This window comes from Dendrobium catenatum, unplaced genomic scaffold (assembly GCF_001605985.2).
Source record: "Dendrobium catenatum unplaced genomic scaffold, ASM160598v2 fragScaff_scaffold_138, whole genome shotgun sequence".
In the NCBI taxonomy this organism is placed as follows: Eukaryota; Viridiplantae; Streptophyta; class Magnoliopsida; order Asparagales; family Orchidaceae; genus Dendrobium; species Dendrobium catenatum.
In genome coordinates, this window is record NW_021318600.1 from 29857 (window position 1) to 53069 (window position 23213).

A 23213-nucleotide genomic window follows, 5' to 3' on the forward strand; every position below is an offset into this window, starting at 1 on the left:
GTGTGTAAAAATTTTGTTTATAGTATGTATAAACTTATACATGGTGTGTATAATTCTTATTCATAGGATGTATAAACTTGTACATAATGTGAATAAACTTGTTCATAGTTTGTATAATACTTATACATAATATATATAAACTTGTACATAGTTTGTATAATGTTTGTACGTAGCGTGTGTATAATGTTGGAATAAACTTGTACATAGTGTGTATAATGCTTGTAAATTGTGTGTATAATGCTTCTATATAGAATATATAAACTTGTATATAGTGTGTATAATGCTTGCATAAACTTGTTTATAGTGTGTATAATATTTGTACATAGTATATATAATACTTGTATAAACTTGTATATAGTGTGTATAATGAATATACATATCATGTTCAAAATTGTATATAATTTTTATAATACTTATATATAGTGTTTACAAAAATATACATAGTATATATAATGCTTGCACGTAGCATGTATAAACTTGTATAATTCATGTATATAGTGTGTGCAATGCTCGTATATAAGGTGTACATAGTGTCTATAATGCTTGTATATAACATGTATAAACTTATACATAATATGTATAATGCTTATACATAACATGTATAAACTTGTACAGAACATATACATTATTTGTATTAACTTGTACATAGTGTGTATAATACTTTTATATAGCATATATAATGCTTGTACATAGTGTGTATAAACTTGCACATAGTGTGTAAAAATTATGTATGTAGTGTTTAAAAACTTAAATGTAGCATGTATAAGTTTACACATACAACAACAACAACAACATCAAGCCTTTATCCCACTATGTGGGGTCGGCTACATGAATCCTTTTTCTCCATTGTGTCCTATTAAAAGTCAAATTCTCGTTTAAATCTAATAAAGAAAGGTCATTCCTAATATTTTCTAACCAAGTCTTTTTAGGTCTACCCCTACCTTTATTAACATAAGTCAAATCTAATACCTCTACTCGCCTAACTGGGTCATCGCAATAATGCTTATATATAGTGTTTAAAAACTTAAATGTAGCATGTATAAGTTTACACATAGTGTGTACAAATTATGTGTATATTATGTTTAAACTTATATATGATGTGCATAATCCTTATACATAGCGTGTATAAACTTGTACATAATGTGCATAAACTTGTTCATAGTTTGTAAAATCTTTATACATAGCATGTATAAACTTGTACATAGTCTGTATAATGCTAGTACATAGCATGTGTATAATGTTTGAATAAATTTGTATATAGTTTGTATAATGCTTATAAATAGTATGTATATTGCTTGTACATAAAATATACAAACTAGTATATAGTGTGCATACTGCTTGTACATAGCATATACAAACTTATACATAGTTTTTATAATGCTTATATATAGTGTTTACAAATATATACATAGTATGTATAATGCTTGTACGTAGCATGTATAAATTTTTATATAGTGTGTATAAATTTATACATTGCAAGTATAAAATTATACATAGTGTGTATAATACTTATATATAGCATGTATAAACTTGTACATAGTATAAAAAATGTTTATACATAGCGTGCATAAATTTATATAATTTATGTATAATACTTGTACACAATATATATAAACTTATACATAGTATGTATAATACTTATACATAATGTTTATAATGCTTATATATATCATGTATAAACTTAAACATAGTGTGTATAATTCTTATTTATAGTGCAAAAAATACTTGTACATATTGTGTATAAATTTGTACATAGTGTGTATAATACATGTATATTACATGTAAAACTTATACGTAGTGTGTATAAAACTTATACATAGTATTTATAATACATATACATAGTGTTTATAAACTATATATAATATGTATAATACTCATATATAGTATGTATAAACTTCTACAGAGTATATATATTATTTACAGATAACACGTATAAACTTCTACATAGTATGCATAATACTTGAATAAACTTATATAATATTTTTATATAGCGTGTATAATGCTTGTATATAACATGTATAATATTTATATATAGCTTGTATAAACTAGTACATAGAGTATATAAACTTATTCAGAGTTTATAATACTTATGAATAGTATGTATAATGCTTGTACATAACATATATAAATATGTACATAATGTGTATAATACTTATATATAGCATTAAACATAGTATAGAACGCTTGTATAAACTTATATAGAATATGTATAATTCATGTATACAGTATATGCAATGCTCGTATATAACATGTATAAACTTATATATAATGTGTATAATGCTTTTACATAGCATGAATAAACTTGTATATAGTGTTTATAATGCTTGTATATAGCTTGAATAATGCTTGTACATAGCATGAATAAACTTATATATAGTGTATAAAAATTATATATAGCATGAATAAACTTATAAATGGTGTGTAAAATCCTTATACATAGCGTGTATAAACTTATACATAATGTGCATAAACTTATTCATAATTTATATAATCCTTATATATAAAGTGAATAGACTTATACATAGTTTGTATAATGTTTGTACATAGCATGTGTACAATGTTTGAATAAACTTGTATATAGTATTTATAATGCTTGTAAATAATATGTAAAATGTTTGTGCATAGATTGTATAAACTTGTACATAGTATTGATAATGCTTGTATAAACTTGTACAAAGTGTGTATAATACTTGTACATAGTATTTATAATACTTATATAAACTCGTACATAATGTGTATAATGCTTGTACATAGCATGTAAAAACAAGTACATTGTTTTTTAAATGCTTATATATAATATTCACAAATATATATATAGTGTGTATAATGCTTTTACATAGCATGTATAAACTTATATATACTGTACAAACTTGTACGTTATGTGTACAAACTTGTATATAGTGTGTATAATACTCTTATATAGTATGTACAAATTTGTACATAATATGTAAAATACTTTTATAATTCATGTATAATGCTTGTATAAAATATGTATAAACTTGTATATAGTGTGTATAATACTTATACATACCATATATATAGTGTGTATAACATTTATATATAGCATGTGTAAACTTATACATGGTGTGTATAATTCTTATTTATAGTGTGTAAAATATTTGTACATATCGTGTGTAAACTTATATATAGTGTGTATAAGACTTGTACATAGTGTATAAGACTCTTAAATAGTATTTATAATGCTTATACATAGTGTGTACAAACTTATAAATAATATGTATAATGCTTATACATAGCGTTTATAAACTTATATAGTGTGTATATTATTTATAGATAGCGTGTATAAACTTCTATGTAGTATGCATAATGTTTGTATAAACTTGTGCGTAGTATGTATAATACTTTTATATAACGTGTATAATATTTATATTTATAAAGTACAATGCTTATATATAGCTTGTATAAATATATACATAGTGTATATAAACTTATTCAGAGTGTATAATACTTATGAATAGTGTGTATAATGCTTGTATTTAGCATATATAAATATGTACATAGTGTGTAAAAAACTTGTATATAGTATTGAATGTAGTATAGAATACTTGTATAATCTTATAGATAACATATATAATTTATGGATACAGTGTGTGCAATGCTCGTATATAGCGTATACACAGTATGTATAATGCTTGTACATAACATGTATAAACTTATATATAATGTGTATAATGCTTATACATAGCATATATAAATTTGTACATAATATGTACAATATTTGTATAAACTTATACATAGTATGTATAATACCTGTACATAATATATATAATGCTATTACATAGCCTGTATAAACTTACACAAAGTGTATAAAAATTATGTATTTAGCATTTAAAAACTTATACATAGTATGTATAAGCCTTATATATAGCATGTATAAACTTGCATATAGTGTATAAAAATTATTTATATAGCATGTATAAACTTATACTTTTTGTGTATAATCCTTATACATAGCATGTATAAGCTTGTACATGATATACAAAAACTTTTTTCATAATTTTTAAAATCGTTATACATAACATGTATAAACTTGTACACAGTCTTTATAATACTTGTACAAAGTGTGTGTATAATTTTTAAATAAACTTGTACATAGTATGTATAATGCTTGTAAATAATGTATAATATTGGAACATAAATTGTATAAATTTGTATATAGTGTGTATAATTCTTATATAAACTTGTATATAGTCAGTATAATACTTCTACATAGCATCACTAATACTTGTATAAACTTATACATGATGTATATAATGCTTGTCAAAGTATTTACAAATTTGTACATAATTTTTATAATGCTTATATGTAGTGTTTACAAATATATACATAATGTGTATAATGCTTGTACATAGCATGTATAAACTTATATATAATGTGTACTAACTTGTATATAGTGTATAAAACTTATATAATTCATGTATAATGCTTGTACATAACATGTATAAATTTTTATATAGTGTGTATAATACTTTTACATAAAATATACATTGTGTGTATAAGGCTTATGTATGGCGTGTATAAACTTATACATAGTGTGTTTAATTCTTATTTATAGTGTGTAAAATGCTTGTATATATCGTGGATGAATTTGTATATAGTTTGTATAATACTTGAATATTACATGTAAAAAATGTACATATTATTTATAAAACTTGTACATAATGTTTATAATACTTATATATTGTGTGTACAAACTTATATATAATATGTATAATACTTGTACATAGAGTGTAAAAACATGTACAACGTGTACCCTAAACCCTATTTATAGATAACATGTATAAATTTCTACATAGTATGCATAATGCTTGTATAAACTTATACGTAGTGTGTATAATACTTTTATATAGCTTGTATAAAGCTTATATATAGCATGTAGAAACTTGTACATAGTGTATATAAACTTATTCAGAGTGTATAATACTTATAAATAGTGTGTGTAATGCTTGTACATAGCATGTATACTTATGTACATAGTGTGTATAATACTTGTATATAGCATTGAATGTAGTATAGAATGCTTGTATAAATTTATATATAATGTGTATAGTTCATATATACAGCATGTGCAATGCTCGTATGTAGCTTAAATATAATGTGTATAATGTTTGTAAATTACAAGTATAAACTTAAAAATAATGTGTATAATGATTATACATAGCATGTATAAACCAGTACATAACATGAATAATGCTTGTATAAACTTGTACATAGTATGTATAATACTTGTACATAGTATGTATAATGCTTATACATGTATAAACCTGCACATCATGTGAAAAATTATGTATAAAGCATTTATTAACTTATACATAGTATGTATTAGCCTTTTACATAACATGTATAAACTTATACTTAGTGTATAAAAATTATGTATATAGCGTGCATAAACTTATACATGGTGTGTATAATTCTTATATATAGGGTGTATAAATTTATATATAATGTACATAAACTTGTTCATAGTTTATATAATCCTTATACATAGCATGTATAAACTTGTACATAATCTTTATAATGCTTGTACATAGCATGTGTATAATGTTTGAATAAACTTATACATTATATGTACAATGTTTATAAATAGTGTGTATAATTCTTGTATATAAAATATATAAACTTATATATAGTATGTATAATGCTTGTATAAACTTGTACACAGCCGTTTATAAATTTATACATAGTGTGAATATTATTTATAGATAGCATGTATAAATTTATACATAGAATGCATAATGCTTGTACAAACTTATATATAGTGCGTATAATACTTATATATAGGGTGTATAATACTTGTATATAGCATGTACAATGTTTATATATAGATTGTATAAACTTGTATATAGTGTATATAAACTTATGTATAATGTTTATAATTCATGTATATAATGTGTGCAATACTCATATATAACGTCTACATAATGTATACAATGCTTGAACATAACGTGTATAAACTTATACATAATGTTTTTAATGGTTATATAAAGCATGTATAAACTTATACATATCATGTACAATGTTTGTATTAACTTATACATAGTGTGTATAATTTAAACATTATGCATACTATTTAGAAGTTTATACATGTAATCTATAAATAATATAAACAAATTGTACAAGTTTATATATGCTATGTAAAAGCATTATACATATTAAGTACAAGTTTATACACACTATGTACAAGTTTTACATGCAATATACAATTATTATATATATAATGTACAAGTTTATACATGATATATACAAGCATTTTATATACTATAAATAAGAATTACACATACTTTCTAAAAATTTATATATACTATTACAAGCTTTATACACATTATGTACATGGTATGTATAAGTAATGTTCACACTATATATAAGTTTATGCATGCTATGTACAAGCATTATACATGAATTATAAAATTTTATACATGCTATGTACTAGCATTTTACAAATTATGTACAAGTTTATACATGTTATGTACAAGTATTATACATACTATGTATAAGTTTATACACGTAATTTATAAGTTTATACTCACTATATACAAGTTTATATATGCTATATATAAGTATTATACATACTATGTATATATTTTTAAACACTATATATAAATAATATAGAAACTATGTACAAGTTTGTATATTCTATGAACAAGCATTATACACACTATGTACTGGTTTATATAAGTATTATAGATGCTTTGTACAAGCATTATACACACTATGTACAATTTAATACAAACATTATACACACTATGTACAAGTTTATACATTCAATGTAAAAGCATTATACTCACTATTTACAAGTATTATGCACATTATATATAAGTTTATTCAATCACTATACACACACTATGTTCAAGCATTATATAGAATATGTCTAAGTTTAAACACGCTATATATAAGGATTATAAAAATTATGACTAAGTGTATGCACATTATGTACAAGTTTATACATGCTATGTATAAGGATTATACATACCATGTTTAAGTTTATACACGCTATATACATAATTTTTACATAATATGTGCAAGTTTATACACGCTTTGTAAAAGCATTATATATGCTATGTATAAGTATTATATACACTATGTATAAGTTTTTACAAACATTTTACATGTCATGTAAAAGTTTATACATGATATGTATAAGCATTATAATCATTATGTATAAATTTGTACATGTTATGTACAAGCATTATACACACTATGTACACGCTATGTACGAGCATTGCACACACTATATACATGAATTATAAACATTATATATAAGTTTATACAAGCATTCTACACTACGTTCAATGCTATATACAAATATTATACACACCTTATACAAATTTATACATGCTATATACAAGCATTATACATACTATTCATAAGTATTGTACACTCTGAATAAGTTTATATACACTATGTATAAGTTTATACACTCTATGAATAAACATTATACATATTATGTATAAGTTTGTACACACAATATATAAGTTTTAAAAATAATATGTACAAGTTTTATACACACTATGTACATGTTTAACATGCAATATACAAATATTATACATAGTATATACAAGTTAATTTTATATACTTTAAATAAGAATTATACACGCTATATATAAGTTTATACATGCTATACATAAGTATTAGTCATACTATGTACATGGTTTGTATAAGTATTATACACTATATACAAGTTTATATATGCTATATATAAGTATCACACAAGAATTATATAAGTTTATATATACTATGTACAAGCATTTTATACACTATGTATAAGTTTGTATATGCTATGTATAAGTATTTTACACATTATGTACAAGTTTATATACGTAATATACAAGTTTATACATGCTATGTACAAGCATTATACACATTATGTATATGTTTATAAACACAATATATAAGCATTATAAAAACTATGTACAAGTTTATACATGCTATATACAAGCATTATACACACTATTATACACACTAGTATATATTATTATTATTTATAGTGTGTAAAATTCTTATACATATCATACATAAACTTATACATGGTGTGTATAATACTTGTATATTACATGTTAAACTTATATATATTATGCATAAAACTTGTATATAGTGTTTATAATAGTTATACATAGTGTGTAAAAACTTATATATAATATGTATAATGCTTATATGTAGCGTTTATAAATTTATACATAGTGTGAATATCATTTATAGATAGCATGTATAAATTTCTACATAGAATGCATAATGCTTGTACAAACTTATATATAGTGTGTATAATACTTATACATAGCGTGTATAATACTTATATAGCATGTACAATGTTTATATATTGATTGTATAAACTTGTATATAGTGTATATAAACTTATTTAGAGAGTATAATACTTATGAATAATGTGTATAATACTTGTATATTATATTGAACGTAGTGTAGAAAGCTTATATAAACTTATATATAATGTTTATAATTTATATATATAATGTGTGCAATACTCATATATAGCATGTACATAATGTGTACAATGCTTGATCATAACGTGTATAAACTTATACATAATATTTTTAATGGTTATATAAAGCATGTATAAACTTGTACATATCATGTACAATGTTTGTATTAACTTATACATAGTGTGTATAATGCTTGTTCATTGCATGTATAATGCTTGTACATGTATAAACTTTAACATAATATGTAAATATTATATATATAGCCTTTATTAACTTATACATAGTATGTATACGCCTTATATTTAATATGTATTATCTTGCACATAGTGTATAAAAATTATGTATATAGCGTGTATAAATTTATACATGATGTTTATATCTTTATACATGGTGAGTATAATTCTTATACATAGGATGTATAAACTTTTACATAATATGCATAAACTTGTTCATAGTTTCTATAATCCTTATATATAGCGTGTATAAACTTGTAAATAGTCTGTATAATGCTTGTACATAGTATATATATAATGTTTGAATAAACTTGTACATAGTGCGTATAATACTTATAAATAGTGTGTATAATATTTATATATAGAATGTATTAACTTATATAGAGTGTGTATAATGCTTGTATAAATCGATACATAGTATGTTTAATGCTTGTACATAGCATCTATAATACTTATATAAACTTGTACATAGTGTGTATAATGCTTGTACATAGCATGTATAAACTTGTACATAGTTTATATAAACTTATACATACTATATTCAAGTTTTATACTCACTATGTACAAGCATTATATATGAATTATATAAGTTTATACATGCTATGTATAAGTTTATACATGTTATGTATAAGTATTATACACACTATGTATAAGTTTATACATGCAATATATTTATTTATACACACTATATACAAGTTTATACATATTATATACTAGCATTATACACACTATGTATATATTTGTAAACACTATATATAAGCATCATAAAAACTATGTACAAGTTTGTACATGTTATGTACAAGTATTATATACAATTTGTATAAGTTTATACAAGTATTATAGATACTATGTACAGGCATTTACACACTATATACATGTTTATAAAAGTATTATACACACTATGTTAAATATATACATTATATGTACAAGAATTATAAACATTATTTGCAAGTATTATATATACTATGCACAAGTATATTCAAATATTATACACACATTAAGTACAAGCATAATAAAGATAATGTACAATTTCATACACGTCATGTATAAATTTATACATGCTATGTACATAAATTTTACATACTATGTGCAAGTTTATATAAGCTATGTATAAAGCTTATACATACTATGTATAAGTTTATAAATGTTATATACATAATTTTTAAAAACTATGTGCAAGTTTTTACTCGTAATATACAAGCATTATACATGCTATATATAAGTATTATACACACTATATATAATTTTATACATGAAATAATACACATTACATATATATATATTTATACAAGCATTCTACACTACGTTCAATACTATATATAAGTATTATATATATTATGTACATATTTGAACACGCTTGTTCAAGCATTATATATACTATTCATAAGTATTATACACTCTTAATAAGTTTATATACACTATGTAAAAGTTTATACAAGATACATAAAATCATTGTACATGATATATACAAGTATTATACAAACTATATAAAAATATTGCACAAGTTTATACAAGCATTATGTATACTATGTAGAAGTTTCTACATGCTATCTATAAATAATATGCATACTATGTACAAGTTTATATATACTATATACAAGCATTTATATATTATATATAAATTAGTAAATACTATGTATATGCATTATAAACACTATGTATAAGTTTTACATGCAATATACAAGTATTATACACCCTATATACAAGTTTACACAATATGAACAAGAATTTAACACACTATAAATAAGAATTATACATACTATGTATAAGATTATACACGCTATATATGAGCATTATACGTACTATTCACACTTTATATATAAGTATCATACACACTATATATAAGTTTATACATGCTATATATAAGCATTATACATGAACTATATAAGTTTATACATGCTATGCACAAGAATTTTATACACTATATACAAGTTTGTACACATTATATATAAGTTTATACATGCTATGTATAAGCATTATACACATTATTTATATATTTCTAAACAACATTTTACATGTCATGTAAAAGTTTATACATGATATGTATAAGCATTATAATTATTATGTATAAATTTGTACATTTTATGTACAAGCATTATACACACTATGTACACGCTATGTACGAGCATTGCACACACTATATACATAAATTATAAACATTATATATAAGTTTATACAAGCATTCTACACTACGTTCAATGCTATATACAAATATTATACACACCTTATACAAATTTATACATGCTATATACAAGCATTATACATACTATTCATAAGTATTGTACACTCTGAATAAGTTTATATACACTATGTATAAGTTTATACACTCTATAAATAAACATTATATATATTATGTATAAGTTTGTACACATAATGTATAAGTTTTAAAAATAATATGTACAAGTTTTATACATACTATGTACATGTTTAACATGCAATATACAAGTATTATACATAGTATGTACAAGTTAATTTTATATACTATAAATAAGAATTATACACGCTATATATAAGTTTATACATGCTATATATAAGTATTAGTCATACTATGTACATGGTATATATAAGTATTATACACTATATACAAGTTTATATATGCTATATATAAGTATCATACAAGAATTATATAAGTTTATATATACTATGTACAAGCATTTTACACACTATGTACAAGTTTGTATATGCTATGTATAAGTATTTTACATACTATGTACAAGTTTATATACGTAATATACAAGTTTATACATGCTATGTACAAGCATTATACACATTATGTATGTGTTTATAAACACTATATATAAGCATTATAAAAACTATGTACAAGTTTATACATGCTATGTACAAGCATTATACACACTATTATACACACTAGTATATATTATTATTATTTATAGTGTGTAAAATTCTTATACATATCATATATAAACTTGTACATGGTGTGTATAATACTTGTATATTACATATTAAACTTATATATATTATGTATAAAACTTGTATATAGTGTTTATAATAATTATACATAGTGTGTAAAAACTTATATATAATATGTATAATGCTTATATGTGGCGTTTATAAATTTGTACATAGTGTGAATATTATTTATAGATAGCATGTATAAATTTCTACATAGAATGCATAAAGCTTGTATAAATTTATATATAGTGTGTATAACACTCTTATATAGCATGTATAATGCTTGTATATAGCATGTAAAATGCTTATATATACCTTGTATAAACTTATACATAGTGTATATAAACTTATTCATAGTGTATAATACTTATGAATAGTGTGTATAATGCTTGTACGTAGTATATATAAATATGAACATAATGTGTATAATACTTATATATAGCAGTTAACGTAGTGTAGAATGCTTGTATAAACTTATATATTATGTGTAAAGTGTGAGCAATGCTCGTATATTTTGTGTATATAGTGTGTATAATACTTGTGCAAAATGTGTATAAACATATACAAAGCATGTATAAACTTATACACAACATGCATAATATTTGTATAAACTTATACATAGTGTGTATAATACTTATACATAGCATGTACAATGCTTATAATAGTGTGAATAAACTTGCACATAGGGTGTAAAAATTATGTATATAGCATTTATAAACTTATATATAGCATGTATAAACTTGCACATAGTCTGTAAAAATTATGTATATAACGTGTATAAACTTATACATGGTGTGTATAATTCATATACATAGCGTGTATAAACTTGTACGTAATATGCATAAACTTGTTCATAGTTTGAATAATCCTTATACATAGCTTATATAAACTTGTATATAGTATGTATAATACTTGTGCATAGTATGTGTATAATGTTTGAATAAACTTATATATATTGTGTATAATGCTTGTAAATACTGTGTATAATGCTTGTACAAAGAATGTATAAACTTGTACATTATGTTTATAATGCTTGTATAAACTTGTACACAGTGTGTATAATGCTTGGACATAGCATCTATAATACTTGTATAAACTTATACATATTATGTATAATGCTTGTATATAGCATATACAAGCTTGTACATAGTTTTTATAATGCTTATATATAGTGTTTACAAACATATAAATAGAGTGTATAATGCTTATACATAACTTGTATAAACTTATATATAGTGTGTATAAACATGTACATTTCATGTATAAATTTGTACATAGTGTATATAATACTTATACATAATATATACATTGTGTATTAAACGCTTGTACATATCGTGTATAAATTTATATAAAATTTATGTAAAATGTTTGTACATAGCATGTATAAACTCGTACATAGTGTGTATAATACTTATGCATACTATGTATATAATATGTATAATGGTTATATATAACATACATAAACTTATACATAGTGTGTATAATTTTTATTTATACTATATGAAATGCTTTTACATATCATATATAAACTTATATATGGTGTGTATAATAGTTGTATATTATATGTAAAACTTATACATAGTATGTATAAAACTTATATATAATATTTATAATGCTTATACATAGTGTATAAAAACTTATACATAACATGTATAATGCTTGTACAAAATGTGTATAAACTTTTACATAGCATGTATATTATTTATAGATAGTGTGTATAAACTTTTATATAGTGTGCAAAATACTTGTAAAAACTTATACGTAGTTTGTATTACACTTTTCTATAGCTTGTGTAATTCTTGTATATAGCATGTACAATACTTATATATAGCTTGTATAAACTTATGCATGGTGTATATAAACTTATTCAGAGTATATAATACTTATGAATACTGTGTATAATGCTTGTACATAGGTGTATAGATATATGCATAGTGTGAATAATACTTCTATATAGCATTGAATGTTCTGTAGAATGCTTGTATAAACTTATATATAATGTCTTTAATTCATGTACACAGTGTGTGCAATGCTCGTATATAGCACGTATATAGAGTGTATAATGCTTATAAATAATGTGTATAAACTTATATATAATATGTATAATACTTATACATAAAATATATAAACTTATACATAAAATATACAATATTTATATGAACTTGTACATAATGTGTATAATAATTATATATAGAATGTATAATGTTTGTACATAACATGTATAAACTTGCACATAGTATGTAAAAATTATGTATATAGCAGTTATAAACGTATACGTAATATGTATAAGCCTTATACATAGCAAGTATAATCTTATACATAGTGTGTATAATACCTATACATAGCGTGTATGAACTTGTACATAATGTGCATAAACTTTTAAATAGTTTGCATAATCCTTAAACATAACGTGTATAAACTTATACATGGTGCTTATAATGATTATACATAGCGTGTGTAAAATGTTTTAATAAATTTATGTATATTATGTATAATGCTTGTAAATGATGTGTATAATGCATATACATAGAATGTATAAACTTATACTTAGTGTGTATAATGCTTGTATAAAATTATATATAGTGTGTATAATGCTTGTATATAACATCTATAATACTTGAAAAAACTTATACATAGTGTGTAAAATGCTTATATATAGCATGTACAAACATGAAAATAGTTTTTACAATGCCTATATATAGTATTTACAAATATATACATAGTGTGTATAATGATTGTATATAACATGAATAAACATGTATATAGTGTGTATAAACTTATACATTACGTGTATAAACTTGTACATAGTGTGTATAATACTTATATATATCATGTTTAAATTTGAATGTAGTGTGTAAAGTGCTTGTACAAGCATGTATAAACTTGTATACTTCATGTATAATGCTTGTACATAGCATGTATAAACTTGTACAAAGTGTCTATAATACTTATACATACCATATACGTTATGTGTATAATGCTTATATATAGCGTGTATAAACTTATATGTAATGTGTATAATTCTTATTTAAAGTTTGTAAAATGCCTGTACATATCGTGTATAAACTTATACATAGTGTGTATAAAACTTGAATATAGTATTTATAATGCTTACACATTATGTGTATAAACTTATACATAATATGTATAATGCTTGTATATAGCGTGTATAAACTTGTATATAGTGAGTATATTATTTATAGATAGTATGTATAAACTTCTATACAGTATGCATAATGCTTGGATAAACTTATACGTAGTTTGTATAATACTTTTATATGGCGTGCATAATGCTTGTATATAGCATGTAAAATGCTTATATATAGCTTGTATAAACTTGTACATAGTGTATATAAACTTGTACATAGTGTATATAAACTTATTCATAGTGTATAATACTTATAATAGTGTATGAAATACTTGAACATAATGTGTATAAATATTTATATAGTGTGTATAATACTCGTATATAGCATTGAACATAGTGTAGAATGCTTGTATAAATTTATATATAATGTGTATAATTCATATATACAGTGTATGCAAAGCTCGTATATAGCGTGTACATAGTGTGTATCATGCTTGTACATAATGTATAAAAACTTATACATAATATATATAATGCTTATACATAGCATGTATAAATTTGTAAATAACTTGTACAATCTTTGTATAAACTTGTACATAGTGTGTAAAACACTTGTACATAGCATGTATAATACCTGTACACAGCGTGTATAGACTAGCACATAGTGTTTAAAAAATATGTATATAGTATTAATAAACTTATACATAGTATATATAAGTCTTATACATAGCATGTATAAACTTGCACATAATATATAAAAATAATGTATATAATGTGTATAAAATTATACATGATGTGTATAAACCTTATAAATAGTGTGTATAAACATGTACATAATGTGCATAAATATGTTCATGGTTTATGTAATCCTTATACATAGCGTGTATAAACTTGTACATAGTCTGTATAATACATGTACATTGCTTGAGTATGAAGTTTAAATAAACCTGTATATTGTGTGTATAATGCTTGTAAATAGTATATATATAATTATTGTACATATAATGCATAAAATTAAACATAGTGTGTATAATTATTGTATAAACTAGTACAGAGTGTGTATAAAGCTTTTATATAGCGTGTATAAATATATACATAGTATTTATAATACTTATATATAAATTTGAACGTAGTGTGGAATGCCTGTATAAATTATATATAATATGTATAATTTATATATATAGTATTTGTAATGCTCGTATATAGTGTGTATAAAGCTCATATATAACGTGTTTAAACTTATATATAATGTGTATAAGACTTATACATACCATGTTTAAACTTATACATAATATGAATAATATTTGTAAAAACTTATATATAGTATGTATAATACTTGTATATAATATGTATAGTATTTGTACATAGCATGTATAAACTTGCACAGTATGTAAAAATTATTTATATAACGTTTATAAACTTATACATAGTATGTATATGCCTTATACATAGCATGTATAAACTTACACATAGTGTGTAAAAATTATATATATAACATGTATAAACTTATACATGGTGTTTATAATTCTTTTACATAACATATATAAACTTGTCTATAATGTGCATAAACTTGTTCATAGTTTGTATAAACTTGTACATAGTCTGCATAATATTTATCAATAGTGTGTGTATAATGTTTGAATAAACTTGTATATAGTGTGTATAATACTTATAAATAACGTATATAATGCTTGTACATAGAATAAATAAACTTATATATAGTATGTTTAATGTGTATAGTGCTTGTACATAGCATGTATAAACTTATATATAGTTTATATAAACTTGTACATTACATGTATAAACTTTTATATAGTGTGTATAATTCTTGCACATAGCATGTACAAACTTGTACATAATGTGTAAAATGCTTGTACATAACATGTATAAACTTATATAATTCATGTATAATACTTGTATATAACATGTATAAACTTATACATAGTGTATAATACTTATACATATCATGTACATAGTGTATAAAATGATTATATATATTAGATAGCATGTATAAACTTCTAGAAAGTATGCATAATACTTGTATAAATTTATATGTAGTGTGTATAATACTTTTATATAGCGTGTATAATGCTTGTATATAGTATATACAATGCTTATATATAGCTATTATAAACTTGTACATAGTGTATATACACTTATTTAGAATATATAATACTTATGAATAGTATGTATAATGCTTATACATAGTATATATAAATATGTATATAGTGTATATAATACTTGTATATAGTATTGAACATAGTATAGAATGCTTATATAAACTTATATATAATATGTTTAATTCCTGTATACCATGTATGAAATGCTCGTATATAGCTTGTACATAATGTGTATAATGCTTATATATAACATGTGTAAACTTATAAATAACGTGTATAGTGCTTATAAATTGCATGTATATACTTGTACATAATATTTATAATATTTCTATAAACTTATAGATAGTGTGTATAATACTTGTACATAGCATGTATAATGCTTGTACATAGTGTGTATAAACTTGTACATAGTGTGTAAAAATTATGTATATAGCGTATATCAACCTATACATGGTGTGCATAATCCTTATATATAGCATATGTAAACTTGTACATAATATGCATAAACTTATTCATAGTTTATATAATTCTTATACATAGCATGTATAAACTTACATATAGTATGTATAATATTTGTACATAGTGTGTGTATAATATTTGAATAAACTTGTACATAGTATATATAATGTTTATAAATAGTATGTATAATGCTTGTACATATAATATTTAAACTTATACATAATATGTATAATTCTTATATAAACTTTTATATAGTGTGTATAATGCTTGTTCAAAGCATCTATAATACTTTTATAAACTTATACATAGTGTATATAATGCTTGTATATAGCGTGTATAAATATGTACATAGTGTGTATAATAGTTATATATATAACTGAACATAGCTTAGAATGATTGTATAAACTTATATATAATATGTATAATTCATGTATACAATGTATGCAATACTCGTACATATTGTGTATATAGTGTGTATAATGCTTGTACATAACATGTATAAACTTATACATAATGTGTATAATACTTATACATAACATGTATAATATTTGTAAAAACTTTTACATAGTGCGTATAATACTTATATATAGAATGTATAATGCTTGTACATAGCATGTATAAACTTGCACATATTAGATAGAAATTATGTGTATAACATTTATAAACTTATACATAGTATGTATAAGCCATATACATAGCATGTATAAACTTACGCATAGTGTGTATAAAATATATATATAACATGTATAAACTTATACATTGTGTTTATAATCCTTTTACATAGCATATTTAAACTTGTCTATAATGTGCATAAATTTATTCATAGTTTGTTTAATTTTTTAATAAACTTGTACATAGTCTGTATTGTGCTTGTACATAGTGTGTATATAATAATTGAATAAACTTGTATATGGTGTGTATAATGCTTCTAAATATCGTGTATAATGCTTGTACATAAAATATATAAAATTATACATAGTATTTATAATACTTATATAAACTTGTACTTAATGTGTATAATACTTGTACATAGCATCTATAATACATGTATAAACTTACACATAGTGTGTATAATACTTATATATAGCATGTATAAACTTGTACATAGTTTTTATAATGCTTATATATAGTATTTATAAATATGTACATAATGTATATAATGCTTGTACATAATATGTATAAATTTGTATTTGGTGTGTATAAACTTATATGTTGCATGTATAAACTTGTATAAATAGTGTGTATAATACTTATATAAACTTGTACAAAGTGTGTAAAATGATTATACATAGCGTGTATAAACTTATATAATTCATATATAAAGCTCGTACATTGCTTGTATAAACTTATACATAATGTGTATAATATTTATACATACCATATATATATAGTGTGTATAATGCTTATATATAGCGTGCACAAATATATACATAGTGTGTATATTTCTTATTTATAGTATGTAAAATGCTTGTACATGTTAGGTATAAACTTGTTTATATTATGTATCATATTTATATATTACATGAAAAACTTGTACATAAAGACTATAAACTTATACACAGTATTTATAATGGTAATATATAGTATGTATAAACTTATATATAACATGTATAATGCTTATATATAGCGTGTATAAATATGTACATAGTGTGTATATTATTTATAGATAGTGTGTATAAATTTTTATATAGTATGCATAATGCTTGTATAAACTTATATGTAGTAAGTATAGTACTTTTATAAAGCTTGTACAATGCTTATGTATAGCATGTAAAATATCTATACATAGTGTATATAAACTTGTACATAGTGTGTATAAATATTTATATAGTGTGTATAATACTTTTATATAGCATTGAACGTAGTGTAGAATGCTTGTATAAATTTATATATAATGTGTATAATTCTTATATACTGTGTATCCAATGCTCGTATATAGCGTGTACATAGTGTGTATAATGCTTGTACATAACATGTATAAACTTATACATAATGTGTATAATACTTATACATAGCATGTATAAACTTGTACATAACATGTACAATGTTTGTAAAAACTTTTACATAGTGCGTGTAATAGTTATATATATAGAATGTATAATGCTTGTACCTAGCGTGTATAAACTTGCACATAGTATATTTAAATTATGTATATAACGTTTATAAACTTATACATAGTATGTATAAGCCATATACATAGCATGTATAAACTTGTGCATATTGTGTAAAAAATATATATATAACTTGTATAAACTTATACATGGTGTTTATAATCCTTTTACATAGCATATTTAAACTTGTCTATCATGTGCATAAATTTATTCATAGTTTGTATAATTCTTGAATAAACTTGTACATAGTCTGTATAGTGCTTGTACATAGTGTGTATATGATAATTGAATAAACTTGTATATGGTGTGTATAATGCTTCTAAATATCGTGTATAATGCTTGTACATAAAATGTATAAAATTGTACATAGTATGTATAATACTTATATAAACTTGTACATAATATGTATAATACTTGTACATAGCATCTATAATACATGTATAAACTTGCACATCGTGTGTATAATACTTATATATAGCATGTACAAACTTGTACGTAGTTTTTATAATGCTTATATATAGTATTTATAAACATATACTTAATGTATATAATGCTTGTACATAGTATGTATAAACTTGTATTTGGTGTGTATATACTTATATGTTGCATGTATAAAGTTGTATAAATAGTTTGTATAATACTTGTACAAACTTGTACAAAGTGTATAAAATGATTGTACATAGCGTGTATAAACTTATATAATTCATGTATAATTCTTATATATTGCTTGTATAAACTTATGAATAGTGTGTACAATATTTATGCATACCATATATACATATTGTGTATAATGCTTATATATAGCGTGTACAAATATATACATAGTGTGTATAATTCTTATACATACTATGTATAATGCTTGTACATAACGTGTATAAACTTATACAAAATATGTATAATACTTATACATAGCATGTATAAACTTATACATAATATGTACAATATTTGTAAAAACTTTTACATAGTGCGTACAATAGTTGTATATAGCATGTATAATACTTATACATAGCATGTAAAAACTTGCACATACTATATAAAAATTATATATATAATATTTATAAATTTATACATAGTATGTATAAGCCATATACATAGCATGTATAAACTTAGGCATAGTATGTAAAAAATATACATATAAAATGTATAAACTTATACATGGTGTTTATAATCCTTTTCTATAGAATATTTAAACTTGTATATAATGTGCATAATTTTATTCATAGTTTGTATAATACTTGAATAAACTTGTACATAGTCTGTATAGTACTTGTACACAGTGTGTGTATAATATTTGAATAAACTTGTATATGGTTTGTATAATGCTTCTAAATAGCATGTATAATGCTTGTACATAGAATGTATAAAATTGTACATAGTGTGTATAATACTTGTATAAACTTATACATTGTGTGTATATTGCTTGTACATAACATCTATAATACATGTATAATACTTATATATAGCATATACAAACTTGTGCGTAGTTTTTATAATGCTTATATATAGTGTTTATAAACATATACATAATGTGTATAATGTTTGTACATAACATGTATAAACTTATATTTGGTGTGTATAAACTTATATATTGCGTGTATAAAATTGTATAAATAATGTGTATAATACTTATGCATAGCATGTATAAACTTATACATGGTTTTTATAAAGCTTATATATTTTGATTACAAACTTATACATACTATGTATAATGCTTGTATATAGCATGTATAACCTTATATATAGTGTGTATTAAATTTTGTATTGAGTGTATAAACTTGTATATAGTATGTATAATACTTCTACATAGCATGTATAAACTTATACACAGTGTGTAAAATGCTTGTACATAGTATTTATAAACTCTTATAATTCATGTATAATGCTTGTACATAGCATATAAAAACTTATACATATTGTGTATAATACTTATACATACCATGGACCTAGTGTGTATAATGCTTATATATAGCGCGTATAAATTAATACATAGTGTGTAAAATGATTGTACATATCGAGTATAAACATGTACATAAGGTGTATAATGCTTCTATATTGCATATAAAACATGTATATAGTATGTATAAAACTCAAACAAAGTATTTAAAATGCTTACACATAGTGTGTACAAACTTATACATAATATGTATAATGCTTGTGCATAGCGTAAATAAACTTATAGACAGTGTGTAAAATACTTGTACACCATGTATAATAATTTTATATAGCATGTATAATGCTTGTATATAACTTGCATAATGCTTATATTGAGCTTATATAAACATGTACATGATGTATATAAACTTGTATATGGTGTATATAAACTTTTTAAGAGAGTAGAATACTTATGAATAATATGTATAATGCTTGTACATATTGTGTATAAATAGTTACATAGTGTACATAATACTTGTATATATCATTTAACTTAGTGTAGAATGCTTGTATAAACTTAGATAATATGTGTATAATTCCTGTTTATAGTGTGTGCAGTGCTCGTATATAGCATGTACATAGTGTGTAGAAACTTATAGATAATATGTATTATGCAAATAAATAGCATGTATAAACTTGTATATAATATATACAATGTTTGTATAAACTTGTAGATAGTGTGTATAATACTTATATATAACATATATAATACTTTTACATAGCATGTATAAACTTGCACATAGTGTGTAAAAATTATGTATATAGCATTGGTAGACTTATACATAGTATGTATACACCTTATACATAGCATGTAAAAACTTGCACATAGTGTGCAAAAAATATTTATATAGCGTGTATAAAAGTATACATGGTATGTATAATCCTTATACATAGCCTGTTTAAATTTGTACATAATGTGCATAAAATTATTCATAATTTGTGTAATACTTGAACATATCATGTATAAACTTGTACATAGTCTGTATAATGCTTGTACATAGCATGTGTATGATGTTTGAATAAAATTTTACATAGTGTGCATAATGCTTGTAAATACTATGTATAATGCTTATTCCTAAAATGTATAAATTTGCACATAGTGTGTATAATGCTTGTATAAACTTGAACATAACTTCTATAATATTTGTATAAACTTATATATAGTGTGTATAATGGTTGAAGATAGCATTTATGAACTTGTACATAGTTTTTATAATGCTAATATATAGTTTTTACAAATATATACATAGTGTGTAAAATTCTTGTACATATCATGTATAAACTTGTATATAGTGTGTATAAACTTATACATTGCGTGAATAAACTCATACATATTGTGTAAAATACTTGTACATAGCATGAACAAACTTGTACATAGTGTGTAAAATACTTGTACATAATGTGTATAAACTTTTATAATTCATGTATAATGCTTGTACATAGCTTGTATAAACTTATACATATTATGTATAATACTTATACATATCATATATATAATGTGTATAAAGCTTATATATAGTGTGTATAAATATATATAGTGTGTGTATAATTCTTATTTATAGTGTATAAAATGCTTATATATATCGTGTATAAACTGGTACATAGTGTGTATAATACTTATATATTACATATAAAACTCGTATATAATATGTATATAAGTTGTACATAGTGTGTATATTATTTATAAGTAGTGTGTATAATCTTCTACATAGTATGTATAATACTTGTATAAACTTATATATAATGTGTATAATACTTTTATTTTGCATGTATAATGCTTGTATATAGTATGTACAATACTTATATATAGCTTATATAAACTTATACATAATGCATATAAACTTTTTCAGAGTGTAGAATACTTATATATAATATATATAATGCTTGTACATATTAAGTAT